The 17231-nt window shown below is 33.0% G+C and overlaps 1 protein-coding gene and 1 long non-coding RNA gene across 2 annotated transcripts in view; both read left to right on the top strand.

The window, feature by feature from the left end:
• Positions 1-17231, top strand: part of LOC105341985 (hemicentin-1-like) — a 114129-nt gene that overhangs the window by 14603 nt on the left and 82295 nt on the right. The gene's annotated exons all lie outside the window — the stretch shown is intronic.
• LOC136272198 (uncharacterized) lies at positions 3690-5627 on the top strand. The gene is made up of 3 exons (XR_010710172.1): positions 3690-3886; positions 4843-4927; positions 5538-5627. It is a non-coding gene; the product is annotated as an uncharacterized lncRNA (long non-coding RNA).

The following is a 17231-nucleotide window of genomic DNA, read 5'->3' as shown; positions in this document are numbered from 1 at the left end:
AGACTACTTAACATAGCCAAGATGTATCCAGTATTGTCTCTGAGCTGACTCATTGTAAAGAATTTTTTTTAGGAAATACTCTTTTACTTTTAATACGATGGTGATTACTTCTGATCTACTAAAAATCAAATTTCAAAACACTGTTACACTTTTGGTATCGATGTACAGAAAATCAGAATTTTTTTCTTTATTTCGGGTGTTACTGATCTGGCTCTTGCCAGAGTTTTATTTCAGTTTCTAAATAAAGTATCACAGTAATTCTTTATGTTTGTATGGAAAGCGTCATTCTCCTGCATGTTTTTTAAGGAATTGCCTTGTTTGGCTTTTTTTGCAGAATGACCTGGTTTCAGTCTGTTAAAGTGATAGTACCTTGCAATATCACATCAACAACCCCAACCCATCCCCACACCCAACTCACTTCTATGTTTAGCATACAAGAACATTATGATTAATTATATCATGATTTTATAGTATAACTAAACTATCAAACGAGTTTTATGGTCCGTGCTTTCTTTCATTTACCCCCCCCCCCCCCCCCGACCAGGGGCAATCCATATAAGTGATTTGTGGTTTGTGTTGAATCATTCTTAAGATTACATTATTTTCCAGGATTATTTTATAGAAACCAAACTCCCTCAAGCAGATTATAGACAAGTATAGACTCTATAAAAAGCAACCCCCCCCCACTTTTTTGCACAGATTTTTCTTTAATTTTATATACAAAAAATTGAATAAACATGGAGTTGCCCCCCCCCCACTTTTATGGGAAAAGTTGTCATGTTTGTAATGTTTGTATTTACTGCCACCCGGTAAGATCAAAATTTACAACATGACAGTATCTCCGTTTTCTGAAATAGCACAGCTGACACTTTACAAATTCACAAATGTAATAAAGGCAATCCGCGATCGCCGGAATGGGGACGGAATAAAAAGTATTTGATATCATCGTATTTGATATCATCGTACTTTGTTAAGGAAGTAAGGTTTTTCGGATAAATAAGTTATAAGCTAGGTGTACATTATATTTTCTGGAGAGCTAGACAGCCACTTGCGAACATGTGCTGTTTACCTTAAAAGGCTACTTACTACTGTAAAAGTACAGTCAGTACAGTATATACATGTATTTAATAAGATTTTATAATTTAAACTGTACATACATGTATACAATTATATTTGTTTGATCCGTCCGTTACTTAATTTCAGCTACATGGGGTCTCAAGACGGTCTCCAAACCCAAGCCGCTCACAATATTTTATCCCCATCGGAAATTTCTTGATCCGTCTCATTCCTTTAAAATATCACGCATTTAACTTATATTTTCCAGTTTAAATAACATGTCAAATTATTTAAGAGATGTAAGATATGATATCAGGCATTTTTGTTTGTAGTAAAAGTTAATCCTTATCGTATAAATCCATGAAAATTATATTACATGTACAGAAACTAGCGCATTTGTTACATGGACAACAATTTTTACATACATGCACCTTTTCTTGTTTGTCCAGGTTTCAATCATACCTCAATAATTTTTCTAAAAATGATATTTTTGATGTAAAGAAAACAGTGTCGATCATTAAAAGCTAATTATAACAATTTAAATGAATATTATGTTTATCTTGGTTCATTCCGGCGATTACGGCATGCTATTTCCACAGCAACCATTTGCGATAAACAGTGCTGCCATCATGAAAGTTGACAGGGATAGGATAGGATGCAGGATGCAAGTTACATGATAGAAAAACAAATGTTAAGTTCTTCTTTTTCCTGTCCTATCCAGCATCCTATAGCCAATCCGATTCGAGTATAAATTTCAGAGTGATTTTGCGAAACGAAAATTAACGTAACAATACATTCACAATATCAATTTAATTCCTATTTCATGTTAAAACTCTTAAGAATGCTTATTAATGTATTATATTAACAAAAAATTGCAAAACATTGATGCGCCCTCGTCGGCGCTGCATGTTTGCCAATTCGTACGTAAGTATGGAGTTGCTGTGAGAATTTGATGTCACACAATTAATCATTACAACATAACCTATTTATTTACTTCATTTAAAGTCTATAAAATTTTAAAAACTCAATTGAATTCATAGACGAACAATTTTGCATAGAAATAGATAAACATATATGCATTTAAACAAGAAACATACATTGCTCGTATTTGCTTTTTACATCTCATATAATTTCTTTGATAAGAAGGAAGTATATTTCTGTACGTTAATAAACGGAACATATAAAACTAATGTAAGTAACTAAAAATGCGTATAAATTTATAGTTTAAAAATAACTGCGAATGGTTTTACTACAAATGCAATATCTTAAATGATTCCTAGAAAATAATTTATAATAATTATCATAATTTACAGATCGTGTTTACATTTATTGCTTAAGGAATCGGCCAAACACTGCTATTTTCACTCGGTTATTATGTGATAAGGAAATTAATTTGATAAAAATTTGTGTTTTAACAAGAGCTAAATAAATACATCGAAGTTTTTTATCTGTTCTATTACATAGATATTATTAAAACAAAAAAATCTAATCGCTTACCTGATTGTTTACGTTATTGTGTACAATAAGTCATTTTAATAAGTCATTTTGAGTACTACATTAGTTGATAAACTCATTTGTTACTCGAATTTCGTTTTATTCATTTTCTATTCCTATATTTTTTGATGTTTTGGGATAGGATAGGATAGGATAGGATATAGCTTACTTGCAGGATAGGATGCAGGATATAGGATAGGGTAGGATTGTTTTGTCAACTTTCACGATAGCAGCACTGTAAGGTCACGTAAAAATTCAACAAACTAGTAGACTTTACATTTGTCGATTTGTAACATGTCAGATGTGCTATTTCCGAGCATGAGGATACAAATGCAGAAACTACGGATTGAAAATGTGCAAAATTGAAAGTTAAATTAACTAAGAAAAACAACGTGCGTCATACGAAGGAACTGAGACAACTTTGAACATGTTGAAGTGATTATAACAGAGTTTTATAGGTTACAGTATCAGGATTACACACATTCATACTCAGGCTCCAATACGATTGCATATTCTGCTCTATAAGATTACAGGTCCCCCATACTAGTGTGCGCAAAGGAAATAGAATAATTTTATTACACTTAAACCTGCGTTTGAGAATTGGACATGGCACATCGTAAACATTTTCACACGGAAATTTCTTCCAAGTCCGTACGCTGTATGGTCACAACTGAATGCATTCAAGCAATATTTGTTTGTGCAGACGCAAATGCAGCGGTGAATCAAAGTGTTTCTAGAACTTCAATATACTTTATATAAAAATATCTTTTATTTCTTAAGCCTTATAATTCATAGGTTTCTCATAATTTTGACAGCTCATCTAGCAATAACCCCCTTCCATAGGAGATATTCAGTTGATGCAACGTTTAGAGAATAAAACTCATTAAACTAGTAAAACTATATCACTAACTTATTAAAAAAAGAAAAAAAATAAGCAAGAGAAAACAGCCTCCGCGCAAGTATAATATATTTGTACTATCCGCAATAAAATCTTCAGTAAATGCAATGATACAATGTGTCTAAAAACCTGACTTAATATTTTTAACACTTCAGATAGTTTTGTGAAACGGATCTGATATCGATAGATCTTACGATTGTCATGAGTGAGATCTTATGATAATTGTAAGATATGTCTCGTGATAAACCTTTCGATAGTTTTGTAGACACCCTGTCAAGATGAAGAACAATTCCCCAATTCCTTTTACTTCACGGTTTCCGTATACAGACTGTGTGATTTAAACTTGGATCCACTCAATATAGATCAGTTACAAAAATAGCTAACTGGTGCCATTTTTATCGCGTCAAGGCATTCGGCGTAATAAGAATTTTCCACACTGTAAGTATTTTTATCATAAAAAGAAGTTATTTACAGATTCTAGATAGTGATTAGCCTTGGTTCTTTGGATTAATTTATTCCAAAATAACAGGTTGTTATCAACTTTTTATCCGATTTTGTATTACATGCATGTAGCAGGCTAAAGGTATCAATTTTTTTCCTGGCAGCCTCACTATGTCGTATAGTTTAACGCCCGTTTACAAGTCATGCATGCTAAAATAGATTTCCAATTGCATCTGTGTATTGTGGGCTGAACAATTGAAAATGATTTCATTTTCTACAAAGATCGATGGTTTGAAATGAGATCTTTCTGTTGACATATTTAAAATTTGTTACAGTCAAAACATTAAGCAACACGTGTGTACGTTATTATGCTTGGAGTGCAGGACATAACAGTTACTCCCACACAATAGGCGTTTCGTTTCTCTCCTCCTCGAGTATATTTGCTTGATTACACTAACCTTATAAGAACATCATATTATAACAACGAATGTTTTAAAATTTCTGCTAGTTTACGACAAAAGATGAACGATTCAATATTATTCCTAGTTCTTATTTTTGTTGTAAGCGTTTTCATCTGATATGAGGAACATTTCACATATTCGAGTCCTTTAACAAATGTCTATGTTTAATTGGACGTGGTATTGTGCTGTTTCTGGAGATAGATGATGGAAAAGTTCCGGATTGATTTAGGTACTTTCTTAAGAGTTTTGGGGGAATAAGGGTCTAGTCGATTTTGGTTACTTCTTATCTGTGTGTGTGTGTGTGTGTATATAAAAATATATAACACAAAGAAATTCACTATATGTTAGACTTCACCACTCGACCATTTAAGCAAGCTAAAAAATAGAACTGTTTTTAATAACTAACGGAAACTAACTACGCTGTAATAATAGACGGTCTTAAAGTTGTACTTACAAGTTTCTGCAAATTTCTTCCTTGTCAAACTTTTGCAGAAAGGAACGTCTCCATCAACGCGAACAAACATGTTTCTTGGTGTTGTTGCTTGTCTGTTGTTCTTTGATGTGCTATCTTCTCAAAGTAAGTAAAAATCGATAATGTTTCGCGTTAATCAACCAAGAACTGATAAACAAGCTATTAACTATCTTTGAGCTCAAATCTAGGATTTTATTATAAATAATGATGAATTGTATTTATTTCATGTTTTCATTTTCCAAGCTATTATCGTAGAGGATTGACTTTTGTAATTGAAAGACTCACAGCAAGAATAAAATATACAATTGGATAATTGTAAAAAATAAAGAACTGCACACCTACATTGACAAGAACAATTCGCGTATTGATATACCGCTAAAAGAAAATGTCACCCTTATGTGTTATGTTGAGTACGAACATTATAAAATTTACGATTACAAAGAATCAATATATTTATAAAAGGTAAATGTGATAGTAAACTTTTGGGATTTTGTTATTGATTTTACACTCTTTTAAAAATATAAATCGTAGAAAGTTCTAGTTCGAATTGTTTTCATCTACAGTTCTAATGTGTATTTTATTTAATGATTGTACACATGATTAAAACTTCTACATATATACTAGAGAAAACTTCATTAAGTACATGTATATATGATAAAGGTTATATGAAAGTTAATAATATACATAATTATGTCTTTGTATTCTTCATTTATAGAGATACTGTTATCTACTACAACGCCAATTTATGATGGCAAAAATGATAACGATGAAAGAACAAACGTTAACATAACCAAAGAATCTAAATGTAAGTATAAAAGAATAAATAGATGTTTAATTACTAGTAATTAATTTTATTCATTATGCACATCAATGCATTAAGTAAAGAAAGCGCACAGTCTATGTTAATGTTAAAAGTAGGGGCTGAAAGAAAACTTGAGATTGATTTTTTTTTTTTTATAAAAAACAATACTGAAACCAAAACTTGCATCGTGTTTCTTACTGGGGGCACTAAGGAAACCCTTTTCAGCCCCGAGGTTTTATTTAAAGGTACTTTATATTATACCATGAGAGGCGTATGGTTTGATACAGAGTTACAAAGAAAAACCGGATACTAGTGAAGGATAGTTAAATACATAAGTTATTATTACACGTATTTATTTTAATTTGCTTTAGTCTAATGCTGATCAACTGAGTTAGTTGGACATTAAAGGTTTATGCTAATTAAGGTTTTGTTGTTGTTTTTGTTTGTTTGTTTGGTTTTTTGTTTTTTTTAAATAAGATTGTTATAGATCGCAGTTTTATATAAAACATACTCAACTATAACTTGTAATTCGTAAAATGTTTACCAACTCTTTGTTACTTTGCTATATTATTATCAACTGAATTTTAATAAATATGAATTCGAAATTTTCAATTTACCTGTATCATACTGATACAGGATATCAATTGATATAATATTATTTTCTGCAAAGTATGCTGTTAACTAAAGTAATCAAATATTTTTATAATATACACCTCGATGCTCAGAAAATTTGTTTATCACAAATGGTATTTTTGTAATTAAAAATCATCTCTTGATTTATTTTTTATTTGATCCAAAACAAATTAAATTTCCGTTGAAAATACTTAATACTTGCTATACGTCTGCAGGAATGAAAATCCCGGTGAATATTACAGATGCTTTACGCTAGAGGTCCAACTGTCGCTTTCATTTTAAGAATTGTATAACTTTTGTCGTATGTAAAGCTAATACGCATTATTTCCCTTTTATCTTCGACTACCGCCATATGGGTTTTCGATTTATATTCTTACGCGCATCGCTACTCACCCCTATCACCCCTGCGAATGTTATTGTCATTCAAATTTTAGACCACGTGGTTTATTAGACCCTTTCAGTTTCGCAGTAAAAATCGTACCTCGTGTATATAGTCTATTTCACAGTATCTAGGTTCTTGTAGTCAAATATAAAATCTTGAGGTTTATTGATTTTAAACGTTATCTTCATTAATTGGTGAATAAAATGTGTTCTAAAAATAGATGTGACTATACAAAAATTAGTTTTTGTTTGCTGTTGCAACAACTGTCATGCTTAAAAGAGATCCCTCCTAGGGATTAATTTTCGATCCGCGCCTGACCTAGTAATCACATCAATAGTGAAACAGATTATTCTATTTTATGCAGAATGTTCCTTGAAAATTTCACAGGAACTGACCAAATCTCGGTGAAGTCTCGTGAACTTTCATTCGAGCACCTCTGGATAAATTACGTACTTAGTATCGATAAAGAAAACATTCCGAACACATTCGCAGGGATGTTTATATACGGCCGACAGTACTATTTATGTTAAACGCATTGAGGTATTTTATTCACCCAAACATTACATTGGATGGAAACATTTGTAGAAAAGCATCTTCGCTAGCCAAGGGTTTCTGATCCGCACCGCTTCTCACGAACCCTAGGTTGTGGATCAGAAACCATTGGCTAGCGAAGATGGTAGAAAAGAGTTTTGATAAAAAAAAAAAAGATATGACAACCACTGCATTGATAAGGAATATCCCATAAAAGACGAAATAAAACGACTAAACTGTAGGGCATTGCAGGCACATATTTATTGAAATTATCGATCATTGTAGTTCTGAATCTTTCCCTTTGTCGTACTGTTAAAAAATACAAATGCGCAAACCGCACATTATATTAGATCGTGCAGGAATAGAATCAATGGACTTCAAATTCGGAGGGTTTATGTACAAACTACAACAAGTTTACACTTTCTTCGATTTACAATCGCTTATTTATTTACAATGTTGTATGTTGTTCATCCGGGATATACAATATCATTTTGATGTTATTCACTCTTTATAAACGACACAAGTGTTCGGTTTGGAAACAAAGTTTGACAGTGCTACATGTTTTTGTAAAAGATAGCGATAACATGCATTCTGAGAGTATTGCATAAGCAATACACGTCCCCTGCCGGGTTGTGGAAATTGTAAAAACAATGTACTGTTATGCAGAATATCGAACCAGAACATTTAAAAATTGGAATATTAAAAAAAAAAATTCTCGAAAATATGTCAACCAGACGCTAAAAAAGTGTAAACTTGATCTGTAGTTTGACATTTTGAAGCTGTTCAGCAAATTTCATATTATTCCTCAAACGCATAAAGAAAAAGAGTGTGGAAAACTGAAGTGGGACAGACAGACGGACGGACAGACGGACGGACGGACGCAGAGGAAAGCTATAGTCCCCTCCGGTAAAAACCGGCAGGGGACTAATAACTGAGTTATTCTTTCAAGGCATATACTCTCTTTTAAATTTTTGATAATAGCTTTTTTCATTTATTCAAGCATATTATAACAAAGTGTATTCCAAGCATACAAAAATGTGTATAGAAGTCTATGCATGCCTTGATCGGAAAGCAACCGATCCTAACTTTATCGTCCTGTATTTATACCTCAGTAGCGGTTGAGCAGCGATCGAAACTAAAATGGCGACCAAATACTTTTATGAATTGGTCAGCTTTGATGTAAAAGATTACCATTCACACTACTTTAAACAATCTAGTACAATTGATTCATTTTCTTGAGTCTTGATATTGCAGACTAATGTCTTATGAAAGGAGCATTGTCAGTTCATTGTAATTATTGACCTTGAAATTTTTCGCACCGTTCCACATTTACTTTTCTACAAAACAATACAAGGTGTTTGCAGTGTTATTTTCTATACTAATATAAAAAAGTTACATTTCAGTCCCTATTATCAGAATGTCTCATCACGAGTGTAATGTAAATAGATTTGTAAATGGATTTAGTTGTTTGAATTTCCCGCTTCCGATAAAGTGATATTTATTAAATACCTTGGAAATAGTCAGATTTTAAATGGTACGAACAATTTGAAGTTTTTTTGCAGTCATATGTTTTCCTACGCCAGAGTTCAATATAGTCTCGTTCAACCACCGGCTGTCTCCGTACATCTCCGGCAAGCAGAGAGTCAGTCTATATTTAGAGGTCGCATCATCAAGCTATCACGTGACCTGGTATCTCTTACCTGTCGGAGATTAACAGAGACAGCCGAGCATCTGGTTGAACTAGAGTAGAGTTCATTATTGGTTGGATCCATACAATTTTTGAAATATTTCGAATACCGAAACATAGTTTGATGAAATCAATTCTATTTTAAAACATTACACAACATGATTCATAAGAGGTTTTCTCGAAATTCTTGTCGGAAAAGTCAGAGAATTCATATTATAAAAATGTGAAAATTCAAATGCAGATTATTAACTACTTGCCAAGCAAACTAGCATATCGTTGATTTTAAAATAAATAATATTCGATAAAATCAACTCCCGTCAGTACTTCAGTACTTTGATTCATTTCTATGATCTAAAATTTAGTTTAGTAATTGAAGGATCCCGCAAATATCGGGATAAGGCAAACACCTTACACTAGTATTTAAGTTATCAAGGGTCGTTTTGATACATTTTAGATACAATTTCAATCTTTTCTTTGCATTTTAACTCGGACTCTCTTTTGTTTATCGCTAGGCAAATGAGGTATCCACCTAGTGTTTATCTCTCTAATCTTTCGAATTATTTTTTCAAAATACCAGGAACACGTGCTAACGACAAGTATGTCACCGAGCCAATTGCCTTACGATGTTATTATATTAACTGTTGCAGTGTGACCTTTGCGAACAGGGTCTTTGAGGCGTTCGTAACCTGTTTTAATTTTAGTAACCCATTTATAGACAAACCAATGAGATATTTGATTTTCCCATATTTATGACAGACCTCCTGATGAGGAGCTACCGGTTCAATACCGAGTAGGGACCTACCTTTTATGTAGACCCTAATTTTCAAGTTCAGTAGTTGCTCTTTTCCCATTCATTTTGGGTATAGTGTAATGAATGTAGCCAAGTCAGTGAATTTTTTAGCATGAAATTTTCTTCCGCTACGGTTCAGTCATCAAACTAAAGAGTTGGTATGGTTTCAGTAAAGCACTACATAATTTTTTACGCGAAGAGTGTGAATTTGTATTTTATCAACATTTCTCATTACTCATTACATGTAGTTGTAAAGTTGTAGTGACTGCTAGAATGAATAACATAATATCTTGTACATTTCTGCTTGGTCTAACGATTGACCTATTGCCAGCATGTTACAAAATATTAATATTTTTCGGTGTTAAAATCTAATTGTAAGACATGATCTTTTTTTAGATATATATTCTAATTTTATTTTGTATCTGATGCACCGTTTATGTTACGAGCCACTGGAGAGCTAGATTATGGCATGTGCGCTGTTGTAACTAGTTTGAAAAAAAAATCTTTTAAGCTGACATATAGTCATTATACGTTTTTTTCCTATTTCATGTCCGATGACCACCCTGTTAGTTGAAGCAGTCGTATTGTAACTTTTGAATTTACTGGATGAGTGTAAAAACAAAATTTTCAATACTTAAAATATGAAAATACAACCGCTATCTAAGGATATGAACACAATTCATTTTCAAAATTATTCAGTATTAAACAGTTACATTAGACGTAAACCTTGTAGACTACAGAGACGCGTTTCAAAGAAAACCATACAGAAGGAAAAATCCAATGGGGCACCTTACAAAACAAACTGAGTTTAGGCTAAATCCATTCTCAGATGTTTCAATAATCGTCTTTAAAGTAGATCCAGTTTTCTCTGATGTCAATCATTTTTGTAAAACTTTGAATTTTTTAAAATTTGTGCGATAGTTTTATATATATTTTATATAAGCACATAGAAGTAATTTGAATTATTGTTAAGGAAGGAGCGAGTTAGTCTTCTTATTATCAAACATACTTCTTATAATAAGAAGTTCCTGAAATTTTGACACTGTAAAACAGATCATATAACCAAATGGTTCCATCAGTTTAATTAAATTTGATCTCCTGGTTTTCGCATGAAGGTCAGGTCAAGGTCACTTCCCTTTTCCTTAACATAACAAATGATAAAAATTTGCAGTTAAGTAGACATCCGTTTAAGATATAAAGATTGTATTCTTCAGTGAAATGATAGATTATCAGAATGTTTATAAGCTTATACTACCAAATTGGAATAAATATTGATACTAAAATTGATATGGCTTAGCCTGCATTTCCTCTACTCATAGATATTTTACTTATTTTCTAATGCTTCCAAAATTGAAATATTTCTGATTTTTACATTTTACGAAGATTTTATATAAAGATATATAAGCTAATATGTTGACCATAAGAGAAAAAAACTTTTCACACAAATCAATGTATAGGATTAGCTCTTTAAAAAGCTTATAAAAATGTAATTTGATAGGCAAATCTTCTTTTAAAAACAAATTCTGAAACCCAAGTATCATATCATTAGTTTGCATTAGTTAAAAAAACCCAAAATTAAATGTAATTGTTTTTAAATTGCTAATATCTATTCTGCATTGCGAAACATGTGATATATTCGTACGACAATATTCAACCAAAAATATAGTCCTTGTAAGATTCTAAACATTGATTGCTATTTCTATGCCAAGTTGTATGATAGTAAAAAAGAAAGAAAAAAATACTATTTTATTTTCCTTTTATCTTGATTTAATGACCAATTTATCAAATTTACGTTTGGCAAGTCGAAAACCAGAAAAAAACTCTTTCCTTAAAGGCCGAACATTTTACAACCGCCCCCTTCTTTAACTGTACAAACTTCAAAATGATACTGCTTGTCAATAAAGTTTGAAACAATAGCACCCAGTTTGATTGACGTGATCGACCAGGCGTGATCTGGCCATGTCCGCGGATTTCTGTTTACTAGCAATTAACAATGTTATCTTTGATATATTCCGTCAAGAATTAAAAGGGGGAATTAATAATATTAACATAACCAGTAATAAAATTCATTATGAAAAATAATTATTCAGTGATTGAAAATACGCAAAATTTATATATGAATCATGTTGAAAGTAGGTGACCTAATAGATTCCACGAAGATGCATGAGCAGCTCCAAAACATATAAAAAAAATTAAAAACATAAATATGAGCTACTAAAGCTGTGTTTACTGGTAATTTACCCCATTGGAGCTTGGTGCATGAAAACGTTAATCCATGAAAAACGAACCTCTTGTATTGCCGTCGTATACTATGGCTGCCTTTACATTCTACATGTTCTTACTGATCGTATGGTTTTCTTATACAATTATAATTGTTAAAATTAACCTCTTAAACATTGTCAAGTGCTAAACACAATGTACTGAGTAATATTTTATAGCGGAATGAATTTACTTCATTTTTGTCAGGATTTTTTCGCAGCTTAATTCTCTCCTAAATTTCCATTTTTTTTAAAATACATTTTAGCTATGCTAAGGGGGAAATAACTCTTTTTCTGATTATTCTCTCAGTGTTTTAATTTTCCTTATCCCAACAATTAATTTCAAAATATGTTTAATTTTAAAATATGTTGTTAGTTTTAGTTGTCCAACATAGTTGACAATAAAATAAAACAAGATAAGCAAGTTTCTGCGTACAAATATTGTACTAATTCTTTTAACAAAAAAGTACGGTTTACTGATGCTAAAATTTGCTTCAATTTGTTTGTTGAAATCTTAAAAAGTGTGATGACATGTATATTTTTTTCTAATATTTGATGAAATTTAAGTCTATTAAGTTTAAATCAGTTCTGTTTTTCAACCATCGTCATAGAATTTAACGAGTATGGATCTAAGTCTTCTCGTTACTTTACATACTTCTTATAATAAGAATTTCATGAAATTTTGACACATTCATACGGATCATTTTTCCAACTGATTCTATCGGTTTAATCAAATTTGACCTTTTTGTTTTCGGATAAAGGTTAGGTGAAGGTCACTACCGTTTTCCTCACCGTAAAGGATGATAACAATAAGTGTAGCTCTATGTAGTTGACTGTTCTGTAGACATTTGTTTCAGATTTGAAGATTCTATTCTTTAATGAAATGATAGAATGTCAGAATGTCTATCAGCTTATATTACCAAATTGGAATAATTATTTATACGGAAATTGATATTGCTTAGCCCGCATTTCCTCTAATTTTCTTAAATTTTGATAATTTTTTTATGTCTCCAATAATAAAGTATTTCTGATTTTTATGTATTATGAAGACTTTATATAAAGATATAAATTGACAGAAAAGCTAATATATTGACCATTTAATAAGAGAGAAAAACTGATTTTAGTGATTTTTTACAAAAATCAAAGTATAGAATGGGCACTTTAAAAAGATTGTAAAAATGTCATTTTATAGGCAAATCATATTTTAAAAACATATTCTGAAACTCAAGTATCATATCATTAGTTCACATTAGTAAAAAAAAAATTCAACATTAACGTTATTGTTTTTAAATGCTAAAACAGACTCATTAATCTGCAGCAAATCGGAATTGCGAAACATGTGATATTTTCCTACACCAATATTACGCCATTGTATAGAGTCCTTGTTAGATTCTAAACATTGATTACCTTTTCTATGCCAAGTTGTATGATAGTAAAAGAAAAACAAAAATATACTATTTTAATTTCCTTTCATCTTGATTTAATGTACAATTAATCAAATTTATGTTTGACAAGTCAAAAACCAGAAAAGACTCCTTCGTTTAGGTCAAGATCTAGTAAATGATTCCAGTCTTTTTGGTGCTAGAACCATTATGACGTCATAATTGATTTGATGAATCTTTTAAAAGGTTCCATTGTCTTCTTCTGTTATCACCTCGCACAGGCGCGAAACATAACCAATGACCCTCGACACCATTTTTTATGACAGTACGTCACAATATTGCGATTTTAACGCATTATGAAAAGTTTATATATCGCCATTTTATGGTGCCTATCTCTGTGGCGCAATGGATGTAGCTTCAGTCTTCCGACCCAAATATCTGGGGTTCGAATACTGCAGGGATTTTTATTTTCATGAACAGCGGTTAAATCTAAAAAGTAGACCCCCCCCCAAATGAATATTTTTCCTGTCTGTGTCGTTCATACAGAGTGCAAAACGTCTGCATCTCTGTATCGGCGGCACTACATCCAACACAGTAGATTAATGATAGTAAATCTAAGAAAGTAACAACGTAACATTGTTTCCAGTGGGTTCAACAAAAACGCTCCGTTTCTAAAAACCAGTGCGATCATTTACATTACTCGATCTGCCACAGTGTGAGGTTTGCGCATGTACAATGTTATAACATACACAGAAACGGTCTCCAATTATCGAGGATTTTTTAAATATGTGCGTCGTTCATTAGATATTCCTTGCCAGTGCAGTGATTGTCATATACTAGAGGAAAAAAGAAATTGTGCATTATTTAATATATGAAAAAACATTTTAAAATTGCAATACTGTAAACACATGTATTCGTAACAACATATCATAACACATTAATGTAAACGTCGAATAACGTCAATTTCAGCCCACTCGAAAGTCACTGTTATTTGAAATTGACTTAACAAAATTAATAACGCGTGTGACCACAATTTGCGTTCACGCATGCTTGACAGTGACGCCTCATTGACCCCACTAAAGTGTTCAGAAATGCTTGAGGGATGTTGTTCCAGATGTTGGTTAAAGCCTGGCCTTAATCAGCCAATGTCACTGGCTGATTTGGTAAACGGTATAAACGTCTTTCCATTTCATCCTAGACGTTCTTGATCGGCGACAAATCGGGGAAACAGCTGGCCAAGGCAAGACATCGACATTCTGTTGAACAAACAAGTCCCTGACTACACGTGCAACGTGTGGCCTTGCGTTGTCTTGCTGCAGAGTGATGTGATTTTGATGTCTCTGTATGAAGGGTATCACATGACGCTGAATAATTTCATCTCTATAGCGTACACCGGTGAGATTTCCATTGACAATTTGTAGAGGGGTCCTTCCAAGTGCTGATATTCCACCCCACACCATAACGCTACCTCCATCAAATTGTCGACGTTGCAAAACACAAGCGTCCTGGTAACGCTCCCCAACGCGACGATACACTCTACAACGGCCGCCACTGCTATCCAAATGAAATCTGGATTCATCAGTGAACAGAATATTGGCCCAGTCCTGTATTCTGAATCGCAGATGTCGTGTGCACCACGCTAGTCTGGCGATACGATGACATTGAAGCAGTACTGGGTACCGCTGGACGTCTTGGTCTGATGTTTTGCTCGCTCAGACGATTACGCAAAGTTCTTGAACTAATTGGTCGAAACCCTTGAATGCTACGGGCAGTCAAACTTGCTGTCTGGAAACGATTTCTCAGATGCACAAATCTAATGTGGTTGTCCTCTCGCCGTGACGTCACACGAGGTCGTCCAGAGTGCGGTCGATTCTGAGTGTTGCCAGATTGTTGAAAACGTCTCCATAATGACTGGATGGTGTTTGGATGAACTCCAGAGTGTCTTCCTACAGTATTTTGTGCCATTCCAGCTTGCAGCATTCCAACAGCACGATTACGTTAGTTATCGTTGAGTCGTGGCATGACATAGGGGTAAATTTTGTTGAAACTAAAGTGATTTTCTTAGCAAAAAAAGTTTAAATAAATCCTTTACAGTTCTTATTTCAAACAGTATTGGCCCGTAAAACTCCTGCGTACAAATTCCTCAATAAACAACAGGTGCTCACTAACCATGAAAAATCGTTTTTTGGAACGCAGTTCGCATTTCACAGTTCGCAATTGAATAGTGAACTGTGTTCTAGAACGCAGTTCCTAATTCAAAATTTAGAATTCATATTTGGGGCCCGAAATCTTCAGGGGCATTTACTAATGGTATTTCGCTACCACTGTGAAAATAAGGTGATGCAGTTATCTATAGTTTTTGAGAATCGGGTTTATATGCAATTGAATAGTGAACTGCAATTCAAAAGTTAAAATTCATATTTGGGGCTCGAAATTTTCAGGGGCACTTACTGCTGGTATACCACTGCCACCGTGAAAATGTGGTCTTCTCTAGTTTTTGAGATTTTGGCTTTTTCGCATTTGAAAAGTGAACTGCGTTCCAGAACGCAATTCAAAATTTAGAATTCATGATTGGGGCCCGAAATTTTCAGGGGCATCTACTAGTGGTATTTCACTACCTCTGTGAAAATATGGTGATGCAGTTATCTATAGTTTCTGAGAATCGGGCTTATATGCAATTGAAAAGTGAACTACGTTCTAGAACGCAGTTCCCAATTCAAAATTTAGAATGCATATATGGGGCCTTAAATTTTCAAGGCCATCTAATACTGGTTTACCATTACCACCCTGAAAATATGGTGAAGTGGTCATCTCTACTTTTTGAGATTCGGGCTTATTTGCAATTCATAAGTGAACTGCGTTCTGGAACGCAGTTCGCAATCCAAAATTAGAAATTCATTTTTGGGGCCTGAAATTTTCAGGGTCATCTACTGGTGGTATACCATTACCATCATGAAAATATGGTAAAGTGGTCATCTCTACTTTTTGAGATTCGGGCTTATTTGCAATTCATAAGTGAACTGCGTTCTAGAATTTATTTAGAATTTACATATGGGGCCTAAAACGTTCAGGGTCATCTACTGGTGGTATACCCCTACCACTGTAAAAATATGGTTATGTGGGTATCATTAAGTTGATAGACTCGGTCCCCACTCATTTAACACTATGCGAAATTGAAAAGTGAACTGTGTTCTAGAACGCAGTTTGCAATTCAAAATTTAGAATTCATATTTGGGGCCTGAAATTTATAGGGTCATTTAATAGTTGTTGACCCCTTCCATCATAAATATACATGTATGGTGAAGTGGTAATCTCTAGTTTTTGAGATTTGGGGCCCTTAAAACTTAAATATTAATTATTTTGGAATTTTAAACATCGGACTCGGAAACATCGAGCGCCCCTACCCTTGACCCTGAAAGTTTAAAAACTGTTGATCTTACTGAAAATACACATACGCTAATACTGAATATCCCTCTCAACTTCTTTCAACTCTATTAAATCTCTCTCTCTCTCTCTCTCTATCTATCTATCTATCTATCTATCTATCTATCTATCTATTTATCTATCTATCTATCTATAATTTGAGAAATTGAGTTACTGTTAATAATTTTATATCGTTTATTTGTACCACGTGGACTTTCACCGGATTGACAGTAATTGACACGTGCTGAAAACTACAAGATCTTCGTCCGTCTACGGTCATCATGGTATACGATGTTAAAGGGACTCTCTAAACGGAACAAATCGTCACTTACTCGATAATTTATAAATGGTTTACCAATTTCGGTTTATTTTAAAAATGAACAGACATAAATATATGTGTTTTGTTTACAGTACATACGCATGCGTAATCGTATAGAAAGCTGAACCCTTTAACACGTTGCAATGTAAATATGTGATAGGTTATACGTATTTATTAATTTTAATGAAATAATTAGATTTAT

This window comes from Magallana gigas, chromosome 2, assembly GCF_963853765.1.
Source record: "Magallana gigas chromosome 2, xbMagGiga1.1, whole genome shotgun sequence".
Taxonomy (NCBI): Eukaryota; Metazoa; Mollusca; class Bivalvia; order Ostreida; family Ostreidae; genus Magallana; species Magallana gigas.
The sequence above is the reverse complement of the archived record's forward strand: the minus strand, read 5'-3'. Positions and strand labels throughout refer to the sequence as shown.